We start from the raw sequence: 25035 nt of genomic DNA, 5'->3' as shown, positions 1-25035 counted from the left end.
CCCAGTTCATAAAAAGGGGGACTGAGTTACAATGAAGTTATGTGACTAGGGTCTTACATTCATTATGACCCAGAATCCTGCTTACCAAATATTAATGAATTTGGCCTGAACCTTGAGAGAATTTTATGGATTCCCCAGAATTTCTGTAACATACAGTTTCATGCCTGAATTCTGTTTCCCTTAGTCTGCCCAGAAACCCAGATCCTTCACTGTCTGCCTTAAACCTTTTGCAGAGGGAATGATTGACCAGTGGTTGAGAGAGTGGGGCTCACAAGATGGCGTTCACCATCTTGTCATTCGCTCTTCTTCATTTTTTGTTTTTTTCCTCCTGGCTCTTCTAGAATAATATGGGATATATAGCTGGTCGACAAAAGCCATTTCTGGACAAAGGTGAGAAGGTGGTTTCCATAGATATTCACCTCCAAGCAGCTCGGAGAGTCGTATTTTCTTTCCATTCCAGTATTTCCCTCAAAACATTATGCTTGTGTTGCTGATATGCAGAGGATTTTAAGTGGCACACAAACGAGGATTTATATGTTAATAGTGACACACTTACTTTAAGACTTATTAGGGGGCTGGGGAGATAGCAGGGCTGGGGAGATAGCTCAGTTGGTAGAGTGCTTGCCTGGCAAGCACAAGGCCCTGGGTTCGATCCCCAGCACCACAAAAAAAAAAAAAACAAAAAAAAAAACCAAAAAAAAAAAAACCACTTATTAGGAAAACAATACAACTAACACACCACAAATGGTTTCATGGATATCATTGCTTGGTATGACATTAAGGTAAGTATTGAAGGTTTTTTTTCCCTTCTTCCCAGTAATAAGTCTATTTAACTGGCACATGCCTGTAATCCCAGCAACTTGAGAGACTGAGGCAGGAGGCTCACAAGTTCAAGACCAGCCTCAGCAACTTAGGGAGACCCTGTCTCAAAAAAAAAAATAAGAGGGTCTGAGGATGTATGTCAGTTATAGAGTACCCCTGGGTTCAATCCTCAGTACCCCCACCCAAAAAGAAAACACATTGTGAAAATGTAATGGAGTATCTCAGAGTGTGTTGTACTGGGCCAGGCATATAGTTGGCCTTCAATTGGCGGGGGACATTATTTTTGCTGTAACTATGGTGACGGGAAAGGATGATCTGTGGGTTTTCTCCAGGCCCCAGTACCTCAGCTTATAGCTAAGCGGCAAGGCCTAGGACTTTGCTAGACCTGTACATACACAGTGTCACACTGCAGGGGACTAGAAACTCTCATTTGCTTGTGCCTTGTGCCAAAGGCCTGGCCTGGCTTGCCTCTCCAAGAGCTCTCTCCTCGGAGTCTGGGCCACGCACCAGAGCCAAGCAGTTTCCCAGGCACCTCAGGGTCATCCTTGTGGCCTGCTCCCCTGCCAGATCCCCCACTGGGGTTCGAGTTCCTCTACCACATGGCCTACCCAGCAGGCCTGGCGTCGGTGGTGTGGCCAGAGCAAAGGGCGATGGATCTCAGGCCCCACTGAGGGAGGCCCTGGAGGAAGGAGACAGGGAGGGGGTGAGGCGCTCCCCCGACACCTGGGGAGGCCAACACCAGCAGACCAGTTTCAGAGGTCAGAAAGCCCCTTGCAGCCCCAGGAGGACAACAGGGGTCTGTTTCTGCGGCTAATGCAACAGGTCCTTCTTGGAGTGTGAGATCTGGCTAGTTCAGGGCACGCAGAACCCTAGAGGGGCCAACTCCCACAGAGAAGGGAGCTGTGTGCAACTGTTTACGGGTACCTCTTATTACAGTTGCAGGCAAGGACTTACAATGCATGGCAGAGCTGGTCTGGGGTCCCCAAACATGGTTGCATCTGAACCACCCCAGGGGCATGTTAAAGATACAGACTTTCAGGCCCAGAAGGAGGGGGAAGGGGAGGCGCTGTGATTCTGCCAAATTGGTAAACTGCTGCAATAGTTCACTCTATTAAAAAAAAATTGAGATGCGTACCGGGCATGGTGGTGCATGCCTGTAATCCCAACTACTCAAGAGGCTCAGGTGGGAGGATCACAAGTTCAAGGCCAGCCTCAGGAACTTAGCGAGATCCTGCCTCGAAATAAAAAGGACTGGGGATATAGTTCAGTGGTAAAGCACCCCTGGGGTCAATCCTCAGCACCCCCCCTCAAAAGAAAAAAGAAGAAAAAAGAAAAAAATTGAGGTATAATTCACATAACAAAGATTTCACCAATTTTTTTTCTTGTACTGGGAGTTGAACCCAGGGTGCTTAATCACTGAGCCACATCCTCAGTCCTTTTTATTTTTTATTTAGAGACAGGGTCTCTCGCTAAGTTGCTTAGGGCCTCGCTAAGTTGCTGAGGCTGGCCTCGAACTCATGATCCTCCCGCCTCAACCTCCTGAGCTGCTGGGATTACAGATGTGTGCCACCTGGCCCAGCTAATTTTACCCTTAGGTAAAAGTGTACAATTCCATAGATTTTACTTTGTGCAACCATTATCACTTTAACTTAGAGCATTGTCATTGCCCCAAAAAGAAACTTCACCCCTTTGCCACAAGCCCCTATTAACTACTAATTTGCTGGCTGTCTCTATTGGATTTGTCTATGGTAGACACTTCACATAAATGGACTCATACAATATATGCCCTTTGCATCTGGTTTCTCACACAGCATAATGCTTTAAGGTTCATCCATGTTATAGCCTGGATCATACTTCACTCCTTTCGTTGTTGAATAGCATTTCACTGCATGGATATACAGAATTTTGTCCATCCATGATCCAGTTGCCAGGACTTTGGGGGTTGTTTCTACCTCCTAGCTATTATGGATAATGCTGCTCTGGACCTTGATGTGCACGTTCTTCCCTGATGCATGCTTTCCTTTCTCTGAGCACATACCTAGGAGTGGAATTGCAGGATCATAAGATAATTCTACATTGAATATTTTGAAAAGCTGCCAAACTGTTTTCCTTTCCATCATTTTATATTTCCACCATCACTTTGTATTTCCACCAGCAACGCAGGAGAGTTCCATTTTCTCTCGATCTGTGACAACCCTTGTTATTTTTGTGAGGTTTTTGTTTGTTTTTGCAGTACTGGGGATTGAACCCAGCAGTGCTATATCACTGAGCTGCATCCCTGGTCATTTTACACTTATATAGATCTTTTTAAGATTTCTCTAAGTCCTTCTAAGTTGCCAAGGCTGGCCTTGAACTCTCAATCCTCCTGCCTCAGCTTCCCAAGTTGCTGGGATTACAGGCACACAGCACCATGCCCAGTTTTTTGGAGGATTTTTCTTTTCTTTTCTTTTTAATTCTAGCCATCACTGGGTGTGAAGTGGTATCTCATTGTGATTTTGATTTGCATTTCCTTAATGACTATGATGTTGAGCATCTTTTCATGTGTTAACAGAATTTGCATATCTTGAAATGTCTATTTCTCTAAATTTCTCTTGCTCATTTTTAACATTGGGTCTTTTTTTATTCCTGAATTGTAAGAGTGCATCATACATTCCTGACACTAGACCTTTATCAGACATATGATTGGAAAATAGTTTCTCCCAATCTGTGGGTTGTCTATTTGCTCTCTTGATCTACAGTTTGCTTTTATTCATGCCCCCATTTTGGAGGGGTACTGGGGATTGAACCCTGGGGCACCCTACCACTGAGCTACATCCCCAGCCCTTTTTTTTTCCCTTTGGAAACAGGGTTTCCTTAAGTTGCACATGTTGTTCTGTAACTTGGTGACCTCCCTGCCTCAGCCTCCCAAGCCCCTGGGATTACAGGTGCACACACACGCAGTTGAACCCTCTTTTTACAGATGAAGCAACTGAGGCTCAGAGAGGAAATGGACTTGTCTAAAGCCAAATCTGTAAAAGTTAATAGCAGAGAGCTTTCTCCTTTCCATCCTAGAGACCCAGGGAGGTGGACCAGGAGGGTGGGGCAATGCAATAGTGTGGGTAATTCAAACCAGTGCCTAGCCCACCAATCATTTCTATTTGCTTTTGGAATGCACGATCCCATTTTTTGGTAGATGCCTTCCCTTGATCATTATGTCCTATTTCAACTGCTCTCAATGTTAGATTATTTTCCTGTTATCCCATCAATGCTTGTTCAGATAAAGTAGCCCAGGATTAAACCTGCTCTAGGGATAATAATCAACATGAGGACGAGCAGGAATCCATGCCAGTGTGCATGAGCCTGTTGCTCTGTAGTGCAAAATGGTCCACAAAGAAGACAGAGGAAGAGTCTGCAGGACTGGAGCACCTGCCAGGAGCCAGCTGTACCAAATTGCCTTTTTATTTTCCCTGGTGCTAAGGACTGATTCCACAGTCACTTTATCACTGAGTTACTTCCCCTGCCTTTTTGATTCCTTTATTTTGAGGCAGGGTCTCACTAAATTGCTTAGAGCCTCAGTAAGTAGCCAAGGCTGGCCTCAAACTTGTGATCCTCCTGCCTCAGCCTCCCAAGTTACTGGAATTTCAGGTGTGCCCCACCATGCTCAGCCTAAATCATCTTCTTGAGGTGCGAATCTCCTTGGTGTGCACAACTGCACCTTGCACGTGTCAACTGCACAGCAACTAAAGAGTTTTGGGGGTTTTGCTCATTCATTTCAAACATTAGGACAACTAATATTAAACCCATGATGGAAATTAAACAAAACATATAAAAATAAATGTGTATCCTGATTTGGACAGTAGGCAAGGACAATTAGCCAATTTTATGAACCATTCCTTTGCCTATACCTCAGTTATGAGGGTTCACTATAATTTTAGGTAATTCCTAATATGTCAGCAAATTCCCAACTTTCATTTTCCATTGTTTTTGTGCAGCTTACTTAAATAGCTTAAGAAGATGACAGGTTTTATTTTTTTATCTTGGCATGATGGCACATGCCTGTAATCCCAGCTACTTGGGAGGCTAAGGCGTGAGGATTGCAAGTTTGAGGCCAGCCTCATCAATGGAGTGATACCATGTCTTAAAATTAAAAAAAAAAAAAATTTTAAAAGGCTGGGAATGTAGCTCAGTGGTAGAGTACATTTGGGTTCTATCTTCAGTACCACAAAAACAAACAAAATTTGACTGAGTAGAGCTCTTCTGGGTTGGGGACCCTGTCTTGAACACAGCACCCTAGGCCCAGGCCTAGTGGTCTCAGAACTCCTCTGAATTCTTCAGAAAAGAGTAAGAAAGGGTGAAGACAAGCAGGGTCCTACCCTTGATACTCAGATTCATGATGTTGGGACTGTCCTCGGCCCTTTCAAGTTGGACCCTGCAGAGCTGAGCACCTCTGCTCCCTCTTCCCCACGCAAGCCTCCTCTCCCCTGTTCACTCATCAGTGCAATATTTCCGGAGGCCTAAGCAGCCTCCAGACAAAAGAAACTCAAGGTCCAATCACCTGCCTCTCTCTTCAAGCTAGAGGGAGCTTGAAGCCCTTTGGCCGCCTCCTACACAGAGGGAGGGCCTGAGGGAGGAGAGGAGAGGACGAGGTGGAGGCCAGGAGGCTGGGAAGGATGGAGGCTGAGTTACTGGGCTGACTGTTGGTTCCCTCTCCCCACACGGCCTGCTTCAGCCACGACAGGTTCAGAAGAGGCCCCAGAGGGGAACAGAGGGGAAGGGGACTTCAACTGGAGACAGGGTTCACGCTTCCTCACTTTGCTCCCTATCAGGCTTGAAGAGAAACACAGGCAGCCTGTAGCACCCAGCTAAACAAGGGTTGGGCGGGTAAGAGGCAGGAAGATTCTAGAAACAGGGGTAGGAACCAAAGAAAGCAGGCATGGGGGAGAGGAGGCCCAATTTTCCCGGTATTCAAAGGGGCTGGTCAGCAGCCTGTGGGTCTCCAGGAAGGGGGGGTGGAAGGCTAGGGATGGAGACTGGGTTTAGGATGGGGCCGGGGACTATTTTCAAGGTCCAGATAGTTGACTGTCTTGGAGGACCGCCTGGACCTCAAACCTACACCCACCCTCCAGCCCACACAAAAAAAGAACTCCCAAGCTAGTACCCATTTTCGTACTCCACCAGGAAGAGCAGGGGATGCTTGGGGAATAGTCTGCCATCTTCCAGACAGAGAAAAAATAAGGCCTAGGAGGAAGAAAACCTGGCCATTGGCAACAGAACCTAAAAAAAGAACCATTGCCAGCCCCATGGAATGAGCCCTGAGGTGGGGGCGGGGGATGCCTAGGACGTTGGGGGGCGGGTAGGATGGAGGTGGGAGGTGAGGTTGAGCTGAGCTAGTGGAGACGCTAATCACCAGCTCTTTATTTAGCTTTTGATCTGAAGCAGCTAAACTAATGCAAATGAAATTCCACAAGTGAAAAGGGTTTCTCTGGTGAGACTGCTCAATGGAGGGCCCAGAAGCCAGGTAGGCAAGGACCCACCCCAGGGAAGATTGGCATGGAGCCCAGGCAGCCACTGGGTGGCGCTGTCTCTCCACCCAAGTTGTTCAAGCGGGTTTCAGATGCCAGGGCAAAGAAGTCACCCCCATTCATGCCCCATCCTGCCAGGGCTTTAACAAAGGCCTCTTGGGTTAGGGCAGGGAAAACCAGTTTGGACCTAACTCTCCGTCTCCTCTGGCACGTGGGTGGGGAATGGAGGGTCCAGACTGGCAGGGCTCAAGAAACTCAGGGGAAGGAACAGGCAGTTGAATTAGGGCCCAAGGGGGCCGCCCCATTTCTCCACCACTCCTTGGAGCTAAGAAGCTCCAAGTATCCTGAGCCTGAAGATGAGAAAGAACAGTTCTGCCCATTTTGATACTGAACAGACCAAGGTCCAGAACCTTCAGGGCCTAAAACCAAGCAGTCCTAGCCACCTAGGAAGTGTCTCTTCTCAAAACTTAGGGTTCCAAACGAGCCCCTTTTTGGCTAGGCCAAAGCAGCGAGAGTAGAAGTGGGCTTTAGAAATGCAAATGCCATACATGAGTGACAGGCCAAGGACAATGGAGGAGGGCGCAGTGAATAGGGCAGCCTAGGCCTGGGAGCCGGGCTCCCCACGTGGGAGCGGGGTGGGGGAGGGAGCTGGACCCCAGCACTGGGATCCCAGACTGGGCGAATTGGAAGGGCAGGGAGGGGGAAGGGATTGCGCAGCAGACGGGGGCGGGCTCCAAGGAGTGGTACCCTGCTGGGAGGTGAGGCTGGATGGGGGCAGAGGAGCCCTGGGCATTGGGCCAGTGGGTACAGACCTGCTAACCCGGAAACCCAAAGAATAACGGAGTAGAGAAGCTAAGGGGTTGGTTGGGGGTCTGAGTGGGCCCAGAACTAAGGAAGGGAACAACAGGTGCTGGGGACAATGCATTTGCTCATTCCCAGATAACAAGGTCAGGTGAAGAGGCTGCTCCCCAGTCCCATTGCCGGAAGTTTGTTGCGGGCTCCCTCACTTATTAGTGATGTGCTCCAAAGCACTGGTCCAGTGGCAAGGAGGCATCTACCTCATAGGATCCTTGGGACAATGGGGGTAAGTGCTTAAGAAGGTGCAGAAGTGCTCCATGAACTTTTCTGGGGAGGGCGGTCAGGGGCACTCGACCACTGAGTCACATCCCCAACCCTATTTTTTTGTATTTTAGAGACAGAGTCTCGCTGAATTGCTTAGCACCTCACTTTTTGCTGAGGCTGACCTTGAACTCCCAATCCTCCTCCCTCAGCCTCCTGAGCCTCTGGGATTACAGGCCTGCGCCACCACACCAGCTGCTTATGACTCTTATCACTCCTTTCATCCATATTGACGTGTCCCACCTGTGAGCCCTGATCTTGGCTTGCTGGCTTTCTGGTTCAGAGGTTGGCACCATGTGAATAAGACTGGCTGTGCTGAAGGGGCTCCACCTGAGCCTGGCTCTGTTCTGAGGCGACAATAGAGGCTCAGGTTAGGAGCAGCACAGCCCTTGGCGTCTTACTGACCCTTGGAGTGTGAGGAATGGGACTCATTGCGGGCCTGAACCCCAAGTTGGGAAAGAACTCCTGAGGAGATACTTCCGAGAGTGACTGTGGGGCTGGGGCTGTGGCTCAGTGGTGGAGCACTTCCCAAGCATGTGTGAGGCCCTGGGTTCGATCCTCGGCACCACATAAAATTAAAATAAGGGTGTTGTGTCTGCCTACAACTAAAACAAAATATTTTTTTAAAAAAAGTGACTGTGGCCCAGCCACACCTCCAAATCTCTGGTAGAGACAGAAGTCCACAGAGGAAATCCATTCAATTCAAAGTACACTAAGCAGCTTAGCCAGGGAGTGAGAAGAAAGTATATGTGATTTATTTCTTCTTCATCCTTTAATAATTGTGACATTCATCATATATATAGTGATATGCATAATCAAGGAATCAAGTTAGCAGCTCAAACATGCTTCCTCCTTCTTGGACACTGCATTAACTCACAAGGCCTTATGGCAATAAGGACAATGAGTAGCTCCACTTCATATGATCTTAAGCACAGAAAGATGAGTCGTATGCCCAGTAAGAGAACCGGGATACAAATTCACCCAGGCTGGCCCCAGAGCCCATGTTCCAAACCAATGCATTATATATAAATGAATCCCTGTGAATATATTGGATTGGTGTGCTCAAAATGTTCTAGAGATAAGAGTTCATGATTTTTAAAGTTTGCTGACTATTGCCTTGTAAGGGCATCAGCTCGAGAAGGACCCTTAAAAAGATGCTCATAACGTGGGTGGCAACATCAAAGGCCAGAGAGGGCAGAACTTTGTCTTAAATCACATAGCAGATGAATGGCAGTGTTTTGCCTCCTGTGGTTAAAATTCACACTTGCTCAGTTGCTCTCTATCCCTAACCCTCACTTCTTTCCTCTCCTCCCATCCCCCATCCCCTCCACCAGTGTTCTTCTTGCTCTACTGGGATCCTAACCTCCACAGGTGCAGGAAGAACAGCTGCTTCTGGCTTGCAGGGCTGCCTTCCGGACTTTGGCCAGGATCCTCCTGGTAACTCCTTGGCCCAGGTCCAGAGTGGCCACAGTCCTGTGGGAAACGGGTGCTGGCAGCGTGTGTCTTGAGAAATTGGTAAGGCAAGCAGTGGCCACGGAGAAAGTCAGCTTGGGAAGCAGGGCCTCCAGACCCCTTGATCTCCATCAGGCATGCTCAAGAATGGAGAGAGAGAGAGAGAGAGAGAGAGGGAGAGGGAGAGGGAGAGAGAGAGAGAGAGAGAGAGAGACAGAGAGGGAGAGAGAGAGGCAGGGGTAGTGCTATATAGATGCAGTAGAGAGTGGAGAATATATAAATCCATAAATGTATAGTTACATAGATATATACATATGGCAGTCCATAAATGCACAGAAACCTAGTTACAGAACCACAGATTACTACATAGATACATACAAATTCTTCAGATAGAAAAAAAAAGCCTTATGTAAAAGTGTGAATAAAAGCCCTCTTAGAAAGTGTGGCTATTTAAAGCACCACAGCAAGATTCTCCCTTTGGGCTGGAAGATGTCACTGAGGACCAGGGAAGTCACAGATCCCGCTCCTCTGTCAGGCTCTTTTCCTTCCTACGTGACTCTGACACACTGGAGGGGAGGCTCCACCACTACCAGGTGCTCGGCGACCTCCTCCTGCCTCTAGTGGCCCCGCCCCTGCGAAGGGCTTCTGCCCACTGCTGAGTTCTCTGAATTGAGCCAAAGGCTGCCTCCATCCGTGGGTGCCAGCTTGGCCCCCATGGGTCCACCAGACCCATTTGTGTTCCCTCTGCCCAGTGATAGGCCTCATGGGCTGTGAAGACAGAAACCACCTCCCTCAGAGTCTTCTCCTGGCTCCTCCTGACCGGTGCCTGTGTATCCCCATGTGATGCCTTTCTTCGCCCAGAGGGTAGCACTGGGAGGCCTGGCAGCCTGGGCCAGGTCTTACCAAGGATTCCTCTGGCCTCAGGTGCCCTGGGGACCAATCCCTCATCGGAATAAGGCTCCTGAGACACCTCCAAGCTGCTGTATCAGAGACAGAGGAGAATGAACTCCAGGGATCAGTTCTCTCTCCACTTCCTCCCTGCCTCTGGCTTGAGGTCTCTGACTTTCTTTTTTCTGTTCCCCTTTCTCTTACCTTTGTCTCTCTCCTTTTCTCTGTCTTTCCCTCTGATTTGTTCTCTCTCTCTCTCTCTCTGTCTCTCTCTCTCTCTCTCTCTCTGTCTCTCTCTCTCTCTCTCTCTCTCTCTCTCTCTCTCTCTCTCCCTGTGTGTATTGGGGGACGGTACTGGGGTTTGAGCCCAGGGGTGCTCTACCAGCATTTTTATTTTTATTTTTATTATTTTGAGGCAGGATTTCTCTAAATTGCTGAGGTTGGCCTTGAACTTGCAATCCTCCTGTCTCAGCCTCCAGGGTGGCTAAGGCTACAGGCCTGCACACCATGCCCAGATGTTTCTCATTTTTCTGTTTGTCTCTGTCTCTCCCTTTCTCTGTTCATTGTTCCTGCTTCCCTATTCCCCTTTCTCTCCCACTTTTTTTTCTCCTTGTCTCCCCTGCCCCACTCTTACTGTCTTGGTTGGGCTCTTGGCCTTTTTGTTTCTGTCTTTTTGGGGGGGGTGCTGGGGATTGAACTTAGGGGCCCTTAACCACTGAGTCACATCTCCAGCCCTTTTTATATTTTATTTAGAGACAGGGTCTCACTGAGTTGCTTGGGGTCTCACTTTTTCTGAGGCTGACTTTGAACTCAAGATCCTCCTGCCTCAGCCTCCTGAGCCACTGGGATTACAGGCATGCGCCACCACACCTGGCTTTTGTTTCTTTTTAGCTTTGAAAACTTGCTTTGATATTCTGGAGAGGGGAGCTGGCTAGAGAACAAACATCCCATAGGTCTGAGGTGAAGGTAACAAAGAAATAAACACAAAAAGGGGCATGGGGATAGAATAGGCCCACCCTTCTTTCACTCTTATAGCACCTTTCATGGTTGTCCATCCAGCCTCCACTTACTTACCACTAGAGACCAGGGTCTCAGTCTTCTTGAGACAGCTGTGCCCTTGTAGAATAGCTCAATCTCAAAGAAAGCCCTACCCTGAAGTGGACTGAAATCTCTATCCCTGTGGCTTCCACTCTCGGGTCCTAACTGTGGTCCTCAGGATCACCCAGGTCACCCCAGGTCCCTCTGTCCTTTGTCAGTCTTTCAGAGGTCTCTCCAAAGAAGTAAGTTCCTTTTCTGCCTGCCTTTTCCCCATGTGGGCTCTCAGGAGAGAACAAGAGGGGCTCTGGTGCAGAGTCATAGCACTGCATGCTGGGAGAGGGCTCTCCAGTCCAAGCCAAACTCTGGTGGTACATCAGAAATATTCCAAGAAGGGACTACTAGTCACAAAAGAAGCCCCAGCAAGCCATGTCTAAGCAGCTCAGACTGATGGTGTGTGGGGTGTTGGGGCAAGGGTGGAAGAGAAACTGGTCGCCCCTGAGGAAACAAGAAGATGGGAAGGAAACTGGGAAACAGGCCGGGCTGAGAGGCAAGCCAAGACTCAAAGCCCTTGACAAGAGACCCGCAGTGCCCAAGGCATTAGGCAGCTGGGAGCCAGAGCGTGGGGAGGCCTGCCTCCGGGGGCACATCAAGGCTGGTTGCCCTCTAGAACAAAAGCACAGAATATTCCATAAGTGCCTCCAGCCCAGGGCCTGGGAGCAGCAAGAGTTTGGTTACCCTCATACCCCCAGGTGGGTAGGCCAGAGGGACTTGGCACCCTGCCAGCCTGGTCTCCCCATCCTGCCCTGAACCAGGAAGGCGACTGGCTTGGCCAGTCCTGACCAGGTCCGCCTCTCCCCCTCAACTGCTGTCAGACTTGGCACTTTGGCAGCCCTCCCCTCAGACATTCCACTGGCCTTAGGTGCTTCCAAAGTCCTAAGGGTGATGGGGGTCTCTTCTATGCTCTGGACAAGGGGAGATTACGGGCCTCCCTGGAATGATTCCAGAAGCTAACCAGGAGCCTTCATGCTGCAGCTGTTGCTCTGGCCGTAACGTCGGTACTGTTTGCTATCCTCTGCGCATTTCCTGGGCGCCTTCCACTGGCCAGGCTCTGTGTTTGACTTTTCATCTACATATCACCGATGAAAGGGTTAACACCATGTGCCCCACCAGAAGCCCTGCCCCCCTTCTGGCATCCCCCGGTATCCCTCGGGCAGCGGGAGTCATATTCCCTAAGGCAGCACTTGGCAGAAAGGGGCTCGCTCTGCCCAGCGGACCACATGGCCCTTCCGTCCCCCTCCTCTCTCCGTTCTTCATGCAAGTGTCAGGAAACAGGATCCAAGGGGGAAGCAGGCACCTGTTCCTCAAGTTCCTGACAGGCCTCTCTTCCCTCCCCAGCCCCTGGGCCCCTCGCTGCCCCTGGGGCCTGATGGGAAAGAAAGACCACAAAGACACCAGCCACCTCCTCTTAGTTGTCTTTATTTGACCTGCCATATTTGGACAATGCTGTCAAGAGAGGAGAAGCAGTAGAATGTCGCTATTACTAGCACAGACTCCAGAACCAGATCTCCTGGACTAGGCCACAGAACAGCTTTGCAAGTCTCAGTTTGCCCAGTCTATAAAATGGGCATCATAACAATATCCACCTCATCAGCCCTATTGAGGTTTATCTCAGTTAATGTATGTAAAGTACACAGAAAAGTGCCAGAGGCATAGTCCATAAATAACTCATTGGTATATAAATGCAGTCCCCGAGCTATGTATGGTGGCGCACACCTGTAATCCCCATGACCCTACTGCTGAGGCAGTAGACCGCAAGCCCAAGGCCAGACTCCACCGTTTACTGAAACCTCGTTTCAAAATAAGAAATAAAAGCACTAGGGATGTGACTCAGTGGTAAAGTGCCCCTGGGTTCAATTCCCAGTACACCGCACACTCCCCAAATACACTGGTCCCTGTCCCCTCGGGTCCTCAACTCCTACCCTCCAGTTTCCCCAGTTTCTGCTCCATCTTGTTGTTCTCCCTGGCCAGGTATGGGAACTCTGCCCTGGGTTGCTGCCCTGACCCCCTCTCTCATTAGCTCTCAGTCCCCCAGGCTGGGCCCTACTCTCTGGAGCTCGGATGCCCTCTGGGGATGCCCATGGCCTGTGCGGGAATGGTCTTCCTCCACCTGCAGCTCCGTGGGGGCCTCCCCTGGGAGGCCTCTTGCCTCCTCCTCCCCAGAGCGGGGCAGCTGCTCTGCCTCTTTAAGGCCCTAACTAGGTCATCGCCCCGCTGAACATCCCCCTCACATTCCCCTCACACTAAACAATCTGATCTGATCGCTGGTGATGAGGTCAATTTCACATGGCTTTGTTCCTGCAGTGAGCTTGTCACGACCAATCATTTCCGAGCGAGGAGCCCATAATCCCGCGCTGGCTCCCTCGCCCCCAGAGGCCATGGCCCCTTTCTTGCTCACCAATGTGAGGTCCCTAAGGGCCGGCTCAGCACGAGTTTCTTCATGGCCTCTGTGTGCCCTCCCGCTCTTCCTGGCTCGAGTGGGAGGGGGCCTGGTCTGGGGTCAATGACGAGGCTGCCAGGAGGGAGCAGAAAGGGTGCCCAGTAACCTGGGGCAAAGCCAGTCCCCAGGGAGGGGAGTGAGTGGCCAAGGCGTGAGGGCAGGGGGTGGCATGCATTCTGGGGCCCACACCATGTGGGGAACGAGCTCTTCCTTTGGGGTGACCCACAGTAAAACCTTGTGTCCTGGGGACAGAAGCAGGAGTCAGGGGCTTGGGAGACATGCTGAATGTAGAGCCCACCTCGCCCCCTTGCCTGGGCCCTAGGGGAGCCTGGTGGGGGTTGTGCTCCTGCCATGTGTGTACCAGCTGCAGGGTAGCCAATATTAGCAGTACAGACACACTTCTGGGCATGAAGACTGGGATTCCATCCGGGGCCTGGCTCTGACTAACAGCATGCTCTTAGCAGAGTTCCTTCTTACCGAGCCTCGGTTTCTCTAGGTGTTCTAGAAGCATACTGTATTACAGTGGCCCAGGCCCCCTTGCACTTTGGAGCATTCCTGAGCCTTGGTGGGAGGGGGCCTGGAGCCTTGGGGTAAAAGAGGGAAGGAGGGGATGGAGACTTGGCTCCCCTTCTGGCTTCCCAGAGGGGCTTGCACGCCCCCCCCCACCGTGGGTGTCAGTTATGTTTGTTTTGGGTGGGAATAAAAAACATCATGCCAGAGGAAATGAGCTTTTCTTCTTTCTCCTGCATCCTTCTTGCATGACAGGACACATCCCTTCTGCCTGAGCCCCGAGGAATGGACCACAATAGCAGAAGAGACGGAGCCAGCCTGACTGGGCCCTGCCTAGGGATGCTGGCTTCCAAGAGGGGGCTGGTGTGGGGAAGGGAGTGCCAGGGCAGCTGGGGGCAGCCTGCTGGGCATCTGGGCCTCAGGTGGCTCCTGGAGCTAAGAACCAAGAGCAGAGGAAGTATGACAGGCTCCGGGTACGGAGCTTGTGGTACCTTGTCTCATTGTCTCACTTAGTCTTCAATGACCATTCCTACCTTTTACAGATGAGCACACTAAGCCAGTCTCAGGAGTGAGGGACAAGAATGAGGTAGGCAGGGCAAGGCGGGGCTGAAGGATGGGTTCAGAACCTAATGGTGGCAGCAGACTCCTCTTCAGAGAGCTGATCTCTGAGAAAGTGACAGCCAAAGGCTTGGCCTAGCCCAGTCCAGCTAACACTGTGAAGAAAAGGAGGAAAGGACCAGAGCTTTGGATCACACAGACCTGTCTCCTGGCCCAAGCTGCTTCCTTGCTGTGTGAATTCGGGCAAGCCACTTGCGTCTCTAAGCTTAAGTTTCCTCTGCAGTCTGATGAAGGTAAATGAACTTGACCTCAGAGGGCTGTTCAGGGATCTTCAATGAGATGATGGCTACCCACACAATGCCAAGTAAATGTTCTTTTTCATTCCAATTCATTAGTTTTGCCTTTAAACAAGTCCCAGATCTGGCTACCTGTCTGCACCTCCATGGCTGCCAGCGCCCCCCCTCACCCCTACCTGGATCAGCAGCCACCTCAAGTCTCCCTGGAACAAGGCTTGTCCCCTCCCAAATGTTATTCAAGCTAAAGTCGAGCAATCTGTTATAGTACTAAATCACTCTTGTCATTTTCCTGGTCATAACCCTCCCAGGACTTCTGCCCATGTCCCTCAGAATAAAACGTGGAGTGCTTTTTCTAAAAAATATTTTTAGTTGTAGATGAACTATTTTATTTATTTACTTATATGTGGTGCTGAGGATCGAACCCAGGACCTCACACGTGCTAGGCAAGCCCTCTACCACTGAACCACAACCCCAGGTCAAATGTGGGGTTCTTACCCATGGCCTACCAGGCTCTCCATAGTCAAATCCTCCCGATTCATCTGGGATCATTTTCTCCTTCCTTTCCCTGTTCCAGTTATGCTCATCTCATCTGTGCTCGAGCCCACAAACCAGCTCCGACCTAAGGGACTTTGCATTTGCTCTTTCCTCTGTCCGGAACACACTTCCCCTAGCTCTTCTCATGTTCACTCCCTTCGAGTTTTACAGGTCTCAGCACAGATGTCAATTGCTTGCAACATTTGTCCTATTCAAGTTTTCTTGGTTCTAAACCCTCATCCTCTATGTCTTCTTCCTAATGTCTAACCTACCATCTTACTGCAGTCATTTAATCTTGGTCCTTGGAGCCCTGTCCTCCTATGATGTCCATTTATGAACTCATTGCTCAGTTTTGAGGCCCTCAGTACTTGGGAATCTACTTAGGTTGTACTGGATGAAGCCCCATATTAAGAGCTCAGTGGAGTCCTTTTAGGGGAAGGAAAGTGTCGTTTGTTTAGGGGCCTAAGGAATGCCAAGCATTTGAACACACATGCAGTCTTCACATTATTCTCACTACAGCCCTGTGGGGTAGGGATTCCTGTCCCCATCATGCAAACTGAGAAACTGAGGCTCAGAGGACAAGTAACCTGGCCAAGATCACATAGCTGATTTCATGGTGGACTCCTGGTTCCAGAACCTAGCCTATTTTTTTTTTTTTTTTTGTAATGGGGATCGAACACAGGGACACTTAACCACTGAGTGATATCCCCAGCCCTTTTTTGCATTTTATTTAGAAACAGGATCTCTCACTAAGTTGCTTAAGGCCTCGCTACATTGCTGAGGCTGGCCTCAAACTCATGATCCTCCTGCCTCAGCCTCCGGAGCCACTGGGATTACAGGAGGTGCCACTGTGCCTGGCACCAGAGCCTATTTTCTATCCCTCACATTAGAACAGACTCCTTGCCACATACGTAGCAGAAGCATTCCCAGGGGAACAATGGCAAGCTTCTTTGATTGCTTGCTGCATGCCCTTTGTCTTAATCCATTTCTATTTGTATAAACAGAATACATAAACTGGATTCAGTGATGCACGCCTGCAATCCCAGTGGCTCAGGAGGCTGAGAAAGGAGAATCGCAAGTTGGAGGCCAGCCTCAGCAACTTGGCAAAACCCTGTCTCAAAATAAAAAATAAAGAAGGGCTGAGGATATAGCTCAGTGGTTAAGCACCCCTGGATCCTGTCTCTGTTACAAAAACAAACAAAGACTGGAATAAAGGGCTGGGGGTGTGGCTCAGCGGTAGAGCACTTGCCTAGCATGTGTGAGGCACTGGGTTCAGTTCTCAGCACTGCTTATAAATAAATGAATAAAATAAAGGTCCATCAACAACCAAAACTAATATTAAAAAAAAAAAAGACTGGAAAGGAATTTTATCTGGGCTTATGGCTCTGGAGACTGGGAAGTCCAAGAGCAGGATGCTGACATGTCCTCAGCTTCTGATGAGGGGGCTTTGCTGCTTCAACTCATGATGGAAGGCAGAAGAGCAAGTAGGCATGCGCGAAAGAGGCAACGCCACTGGGGCGGGCCTTGCTTTATCACAGCCCCTCTCACAGGAACGGTCCAGTCTCACTCACCCCTGGAGATGGCATTGGTCCATTCACAAGGGTGGGGCCCCCATAACCCAGTGCCTCCCCCTAAGCCCCACCTCCTGGCATTGCCACACTGAAGCCAACACATGAATTCTGGGAAACACATTCAAACCATAGCGCTCTTAAAGTCACCTCTTGGCTGTCTCTTTGCATCCTCCCTGCTGCATCCGGTTCCTCCGTGAAAGGAGTCCCCCTTTCCTGATGCTGCTGTTGGATTGCATTCAGCTGACTACAATGCCCCAGGGTTCCAGGCTGGCCACAGGGGACAAGACAGAGCACACACCCACAGCTCACTCTGATACCAGGAAAGGGTGACACACGAAATTCCTGGGAGTGCAGGCTATGGAGAGAGTTCTCTTTGCAGAGCCAGCCATACTTGAACTAGCTCCTGAATGGTGAGTAGGGACTTATTTCATAGAGATGGAGGGATAGCAGAGACACAGACCTGCAGGTGAGACGAATGGGATAAGCCACTGTGCTGAGAGTATGTGAAGCAAACAGCCAGAGCCGCGGAAGGAGAGGACAATGGCGACCTGGCCTCCTCTCAGCTCCCAGCAGCCTCAGCTGCTGTCAACTATCTGGGCATTTTGACAGACAAAATATCCTACAGTGGCGGGCAGGGCCAGCAGTGGGGTTCCACTTGGGTCTTGGCACTGGAGCCGCAAAGAAGGAAGGGGCATGAACCCTGTGAAGCATGGATAGCTTTCACCCTTGGCAAAAGCCAATTACCCGGATGAGGCCCATTAGCGGCCTGATAAATGAGAAAGCAAGCACTGGCACTTGGGGAGAAGTGGATGGTGTGGCAGGAAGGTGGGTCAAGGGAGGGTAGGCTGGATGACCCTGGAGCCACACTTCTTCCCGACCATCCTCACTGCCCATCATGGAGTAGCAACGGGGAAAGGATTGAATATGCCTGTAGCAGCTACCATAGCCCGGGGGGCTTTAAACAGTTTCTCACAAACTTTTCAGAGAGCACTATGGGCTAGCTCTTGTTTTCCCCATTGGATGGATGGGGAAAACAAGCCACAGAGAGGGCACTGAACTCCTCAAATGTCTCCCCATCCTTCAAGGCACCAGCCTATCTTGTCCTGTATTTCTACGGAGAGGGGCAGGAGCTTGCCCAGGGACACACAGCAGGTTGAGAAGAAGAGGGCCCTGGGGCCCCCCACCCAACACACATGGACTGGGAACAGCTGGTGGGTGTAGAGCAGGTAGGAAGGCAGTGTTTTTTGGGGGGGGATTGCCCACCTGAAAATTTTAATTTTTGTCCTTGTAAAGTATAAATGTCTGACAATAAAGCAAAACATGCTCACACACACTTTTGGCGGCCTCTGTGCACGAAGATAGCAAGAGAACGCAGAAGATCTAATTGCTTATGTAATCTCTGTCGAATTCGGTCTATCGGGAAATATCTCTTGGAAGTGTTTATCACATCCCATGTTATAAATAGCTAAGCTCGGCTCTCCTCCGCACCTTCCTGCACTGCCTGCGGGAGCTGGGCTGGCTGGGGTCAGGAGGAAGGAGCCCAGGAGGGAAAGCAGGCCCTCAGCTGAGGAGGGGGCACTTGCCCCAGCAGAGAGGTTCAGAGGCAAGCAGCGAGGATGCTGGCCTTCATCAAGCTCCGACTCAGGATAGCCTTATATCCGGCCCACCCTCCTGCTATGCACTCCCCCTCCCCTATATCCCTTCCATGAAGACAATCAGTCTTGTTCCTGCCTGTGAACACCTAGTTGAACAAAGAAACCAGGCAATGACATGAAACTGGCAAATGGCAATATGTCCCTGGAAATTATCCTGATGTCAGCATCCCCATTTTACCGACCAGGAGACTGAGGCTCAGGGAGGAAGCAGACACTGGGATGTGGCAGTGCTGGCCCTGGAACCAGGTCTGTCTCACTCCACATCTTGACCTTTGGTAGCATGGAAAAGGGAAACCCCCCAATGATGCAGGATGCTGCTCATCTCCTCCTGGGAGGAAGGCATAGTGGCGACGTGGCAAGATCCTGCTTTTCCCCCACACACTCTGCTCTCCCTCCCTTAGGCAGTTTTCGTGTTGTTGGGTCACACCAACCCTGATATGCCCAATTTCCACAGTCCAGAAAGCCCTGCCTCTTCCTCTGCTCAGCCTCCCCTTTCCACCATGCTTATGGCCCCAGGCCCAAGCCTAACTTGAAGCTTGTGGTCATCAGTTTCCCAGTCTTCCTTGTTCTGAGCCCCTCACCTGCTTGCTCTTCTCCAATGATTACTTGCATCAATTTCCTATGGCTGTGGAAACAAACCACACGGACTTCGTAACTTAAAGAAATATAAGCTTGCAAGGCATAATGGCACACACATATTATCCCAGCAACTTGGGAGGCTGAGGCAGAAGGATTGCAAGTTTGAGGCCAGTCTTAGCAACTTAGCGAGGTCCTACCTCAAAATGAAATATAGAAAAGGCTGGGGATCTAGCTCAGTGGTAGAGCACCTTGAGTTCAGCACCCAGTACCAAAAGGAAAAAAAATGAGAAATTAATTAATTAGTTCAGCCTTTCACAGATCTGGAGGCACGAAGTCCTGATTCAGTCACTGACCTAAAATCAAGGTGTCTGATGGTCCATACTCCCTCCAGAGGATCTAGGGAGAATCCTGACCTTGCCCTTTCCAACTTCTGGGGACTGGCAGCATTCCTTGCCTTGTGGCAGCCATTTCGTCCCAATCTCTGCCTTCATGGTTATGTGCATGGCCTTCTCTTTCTGTCTATGTGAAGCATTCTTCTATCCTCCTCTTTTGTTTTGATGTGTGTGTGTGTGTGTGTGTGTGTGTGTGTGTGTGTGTGTTGTACTAGGGTTTGAACCCAGTTTGAACTACATCCCCAGACCTTTTTAGATTTTATTTTGAGACAGTTTCACACTAAGTTGCCCAGGCTGGCCTTGAACTTGCAATCCACCTGTTTAGCCTCCTCAGTGGCTGGGATTTCAGGCATGTGCCACTGTAGCCAGCTCTGCCTCCCTCTTATACACAACTGGGGTATAAGACCAAACAAGTCTTCCAAGTCTTAGACTATATCTGTAGAGAGTATAGAAGTGAAGATTCTAGAACAAGGAGGTGACAGACTTCCCTGGAATATGTTGTCAGCTCTGGGCCTCACATATGAGGATGCCACAGCCACACTGGAGTGTAATCATAGAAGCAAAAACAGACTGGGGAGAAAAGGGAACCCTGGTCTCATGAGGAGGAGTTGAAGGAGCTGGGGTGTGTGACCTGGAGGAGACTCAGGGGTAAAGGTGATAGGGATACTTCAGATCTGCAAGGGGCTATTGTTAAGCAGAGGGAGAAGAAGACAGAGTCTAGGTGGCCCCCAGAGGCAGCACTGCGACTTGCAGGCGGAAGCCACACACAGACAAAATTCTGCCCAATTCCAGAAAACAAAAATGTTCTTGGAGTTTGGGCTACTCTGAGGTGATCTCTCTCTCTCTCTCTTGAGAAGGAATGAGCCCCCTACCTCAGGAAGGAGGAAAGCAGAGGCTGGTTGACCATTTGGCTGAAATATGGGAGAAGGAATTTAAGCGTCTGAATGGGGATTTGACCGGCCAGCCCAGCTCAGCCCAGACCCCTGGAGGCTTGGGAAGGCTTTCTGCCCTTTCTTCTTTTCTTGATGTTTCCTCTGGGAGTTCTTTCCTTACTCTCTCATCCTGTGCCCACCCCGCTCACAGAATTACTCTCCCTCCTGAGAAGATCCAAAGCACAGACCACACTGTGTTGGAGCAAATTAATTAGGCTTTGTCTCCCCCCATGAGGCTGAAGGCTTTCAGGGCAGTGAGAGGGCTTTGCCTATGGGTGTGTTCTTTACCCTTCCCCCATCGTCTGGTGCCTGGGCCCCAGGAGCCACTAAAGAAGAAAAGAGTGGTGGGTGGGGAGAGTGTTCAGTTGCCAGCCTGGAACCATTAGAAAGTGCAGAGATTTGCAGGAATTTAAAACCAGTTGATCCAGGCCTGGTGATTCAAGCCTGTAATCCCAGCAATTTGGAGGCTGAGGCAGGAGGATTGCAAGTTCAAAGTCAGACTCAGCAACTCAGTGAAATCCCATCTTAAAATTAAAAATTTAAGAACAAAATTAAAAGAGCTGAGGATGTGGCTCATGGTTAAGCCCCTCTTAGTTCAATCCTTGGTACCATAAATAAATAAATAAATAAATAAATAAATAAATAAATAAATAAATAAAATTAAACCAGTTAAAAGCCAGGTGCCGTGGCACATGCCTGTAATCCCAGTGACTTGGGAGGCTGAGACAGGAGGATCCCAAGTTTGAGGCTGTCCTCAGTAACTTAGCGAGACCCTGTCTCAAAATAGAAAATAAAAAGGGCTGGGGATGTAGCTCAGTGATAAAGCACACCTGGGTTCAATTCTTGGTAGCACCAAGAAATAAATGAATGAATGAAAATAAAAAGAGTTGAAATGTATCCTGGAAGGAGGTAGGGAGAATGGAAGTGACCTCTCCATGTTCCTTTCAGCTACAGAAGGCCCTCATGGACACCAACCCAGATACCGGGCTGGTCCTTTCCTTTGCACCGTTCTGAGAATTCCTCAAGCCTAGGCTCTGGTTCCCAAGGGTTATCCCTCCCTGCTGGCCCCTCTGCCTTGCTCCAAGCCCCCTCCAGATGGGCCCCTTCCTCCTTTAAACCCCCAGCTGGGCCTGCCAGCTGGACCTTCTCAGGAAGAGGCCCCAGTAAGGTCCACAGCCCACCCAGCAGGCTAGAAAGAGAACAGCTGCCTGTGGGGTGAGAGGGGTGTTGGGTGAGGCTCCCCTCTAGGCAATTTGGGTTGGAAATGGATGAGCTAAGAAGGGGTTGGGGGTGGGGGAGACTTCGTTGACTATAAAAATATATTCTGGGCCCAGAGATCCCAGGCCCAAAGTGATCATTCTCCTCTGTAGTTGTATGGATTTGTTCCGTGTCCACTTAAACACCTGGTGCATGTGGTAGTCAGTGTCCCACATGGGAGCTCTGGAACCTGGGGCCCTCTTTAGGCTTATGCTTCTAATTCTCTGTTTGACCTTGAGCAGGCCCTGGACCTCACTGGGGCATCCCTTTGAAAATGTTAGCTTATTCATGGAATGAATGGCATGGGAATAGACAGTACCCTTGGAACCCAGTGTCTTTATCTATCCTTATGTGTACATATTATTGGTTGACTCATTTACTCATTGACTTCTCGCTGGACCGGAAGCTCCCTCGAGGCAGGGATCTCTGTTTCACTCGCTGCTGAGCTTCTAGTGCTCAAATCATTGCCCTCACAGAGTAGACATTCATTCATTTGACCAATATAAACAGCAAAAGCTATGGATAGCCACCCCAGAAATGTTGCATCCAGAAACCCATCGCTCGAGATTTATATCCCAAGTTAAGAGATATAGAAAAGTTCCAAGTTAGTGCTTGTCTATTGCCATGGGTTACCATGGGCCTAATCAGGAACTGGAATGGGGTTGATCAGGGTTGTTTTCGGGCTTGGCTGGGACTCAGTGACCCTGAACCGTGAACCTATTACCACCAGGCTCTCTCTGCCTAGGCTGCAGGCTGATTTGATGGTAAGAAGTCAGTGAGAAGCCAGCGTGTCCTTGATGGTTTGCTATCTACATCAAGTGATAAATGGGGCCCTCTGGTTGAGAATCAGCATCCTGGGCTTTGGGCCAGTGGTGTTCAGTGGCCCTGGGTCTGGCAAACTTGGAGGAGTCCTGAGTCATGAACCTGTAGGGATAAGGAAGAGCTCTTCAGGCATGGCGCCCCACCAAGAGGCCACCCACTGGAAAACCAAGCCTGGGCCTTCCTCTGTCCTCCAGCCAGCCCTCTCACACACTCTCCAACAGCTGTCTCAGCCCTTAGTAGCTTCCTCCAAGATCCAAATTCCTGCCCTCTCTGCTAGCCAGGCAATGAACATTTTAATAAGATCCCCAGGTAAGTTCTGAGCATGATAAAGATTGAGAAAGTGGGTGGGCAAGTGCTTTGGATACCCTGAAAGAATTGTACCCAGGGGAGGACTTTCACCATCACATTCAGTGCTGTCACATTCTTCTCTCAGTGGGACAGACATTCTCTGGGGGATGCCAGACCACAGGAAGGTTATTTACCAGAATGTGGGATGATAAGGGCTGGAAGTTAACCTGGCCTGGATTCAAATCCCTATTCTTGCCACTTCCAAGCGGTATAACCTTGGCAAAGTCACTTGATTTTTCTGAGCTTCAGCTTTCTCATTTGTGAAACAGGGATAACAATATGTACCCTTGAGGACTGTTGCAAAGATTCAGGGAGATAATGTATATGGAGCACCTTGAATGGGACCTGACAGGCACGTGCACGCGCGCGTGTGCGCGTGTGTGTGTGTTTGTAGTACTAGGGATCAAACCCACAGCCTTGTGCATGTTAGGCAAGTGTTCTACAACTGAGCTATATATCCCCAGTCTTTTTTATTTTATTTTTAAATTTTGAAACATGGTCTCGCTAAATTGCCGGGATTGGCCTTGAATTTGCAATCATCCTGTCTCAGCCTTCTGAATAGCTGGAATTACAGCTTGCACCACTACACTGGACAGTTATGGTATTTCCTATAGTCAGTAGTTACCATTGGTAGTTAATACTGGCAAGAGCGGCTCAAAGTGTGGGACCCTGGATCAACAGCGTTACCTGGGAGCTTTTTGGAAATGCAGAGTGGCCATTCCCACCCCAGACCTGCTGAGTCAGAATCTACATTTTAATAAGATCCCCAGGTAAGTCCTATACAGGATGATAAAGTTTGAGAAGAGCTGGGCTAATGGCCAGCCTTCAGACCATCATATCCAGATCACCCTCTTTGTGAATCCCCAAATTCAGGTATGCTCAAATCCTTTACATAAAATGGCATATAATTTACATATAACCTACAACATTCTCCCATACAAATCATCTTTAGATGACTTATACTACAATGTTAATGCTATATAAATAGTTTATATTCAGTAGTAGGGAATAATGACAAAATCTATAGGTCTTAATACAGATGCAATATTTTAAAAATATTATTGATGTGCAGATGTAGAACCTGTAGACAAGTAGGGCCAACTGTAGGAGGAATATCTGCTTCCAGAAGCCGGTACAGGAAATAACTTTATACATCTTTAACTCAACATTATAGTGGTACATACCTATAATCCCAGCGACTTGGGAAGCTGAACCGGGAGGATGGCAAGTTAGAGGCCAGCATGGGCAACTCAGTGAGACCCTGCCTCAAAAGAAAACCATAAAAATGTCTGAGATATAGCTCGGTAATAGAACACCCTAGATTGGATCCCTAGAACCAAATAGATGGTAGCAGTAGTAAGGGAAGTAACAGAGGTAGAATTACTGCACATTGAGCACTTAATAGGTACCAGACACTATTTGGGGTGCACCATAACCACCTCATGATGTTAGTACTCTACTCACTGATATTTTACCAATAGGAAGAAAAGGCACAGAAAGGTTAAGTCACAAGCTCAGGGTTGGAGTGGTGAGAGTTAAAACCACAGTACGAACCCAGTTGCCTGCCTCCAGAGCTAAGGCACTGAGGGCATGAATAGGCTAAATCACCTTTGGTGAGCAACACAGTCAGTTCCATGTTATGGACGCTCACTGAATTGCCTCTCATTGTCTGCCTTGCCCAGGTTTAGGAGATACAGAGATGGAGAAAACATAGGCTCTGCCCTTAAGGCACCCCCCATCCAGTGCTGAAGTTAGGCACTTAAATAAATGATGAACCAGGTAACCCAGTGGCTGATCCGGGCTGAGGCAGGAAGATCACAAGTTCAAGTTCAGCCTCTACAACTTTCTTAAAGCTAAGAAAGAAAAAGGGCTTGGGTATGGCTCAGAGGTAGAGTGCTTGCCTAGCACCCATAAGGCATTGGGTTTAATCACCAGCACTGCCAAAAAAGAGGGTGGGGAGGGGTCCTGGAGATGTAGTCCCAGTAGTTCAAAAAAGAGGACAACTAGTGACCACTGGCTGTGTCTTCATGGGCAAACAAACTACTGTGATGGTGCAGAGGAGGAGAAACATGAGTCTTGCTTGTGGGTACCCAGGAGAGCCAACTTTCCAGCAGACCTGCTCATTCCCAGTTAGGCTCTTTGGAAATCTCCAGACTCCCAAGCATGATTAAAGTGTCTTCCACTATCATGCTGTGTGAAATAAGCCAATCTCAAATAACCAAAGAATGTTCTCTTGATATGCAGATGCTGGCTCACAATAGGCA

At 49.4% G+C, this 25035-nt stretch overlaps 1 non-coding gene across 1 annotated transcript; it reads left to right on the top strand.

Moving 5' to 3' along the window:
* The first annotated feature begins 593 nt into the window (after positions 1-593).
* On the top strand, positions 594-667 carry Trnaa-ggc (transfer RNA alanine (anticodon GGC)). The gene has a single exon. It is a non-coding gene; the product is annotated as a tRNA-Ala (tRNA).
* Positions 668-25035: the final 24368 nt, after the last annotated feature.

This window comes from Sciurus carolinensis, chromosome X (assembly GCF_902686445.1).
Source record: "Sciurus carolinensis chromosome X, mSciCar1.2, whole genome shotgun sequence".
NCBI lineage: Eukaryota > Metazoa > Chordata > Mammalia > Rodentia > Sciuridae > Sciurus > Sciurus carolinensis.
Note: the sequence above shows the minus strand (reverse complement) of the source record. Positions and strands in the feature narration are given on the sequence as shown.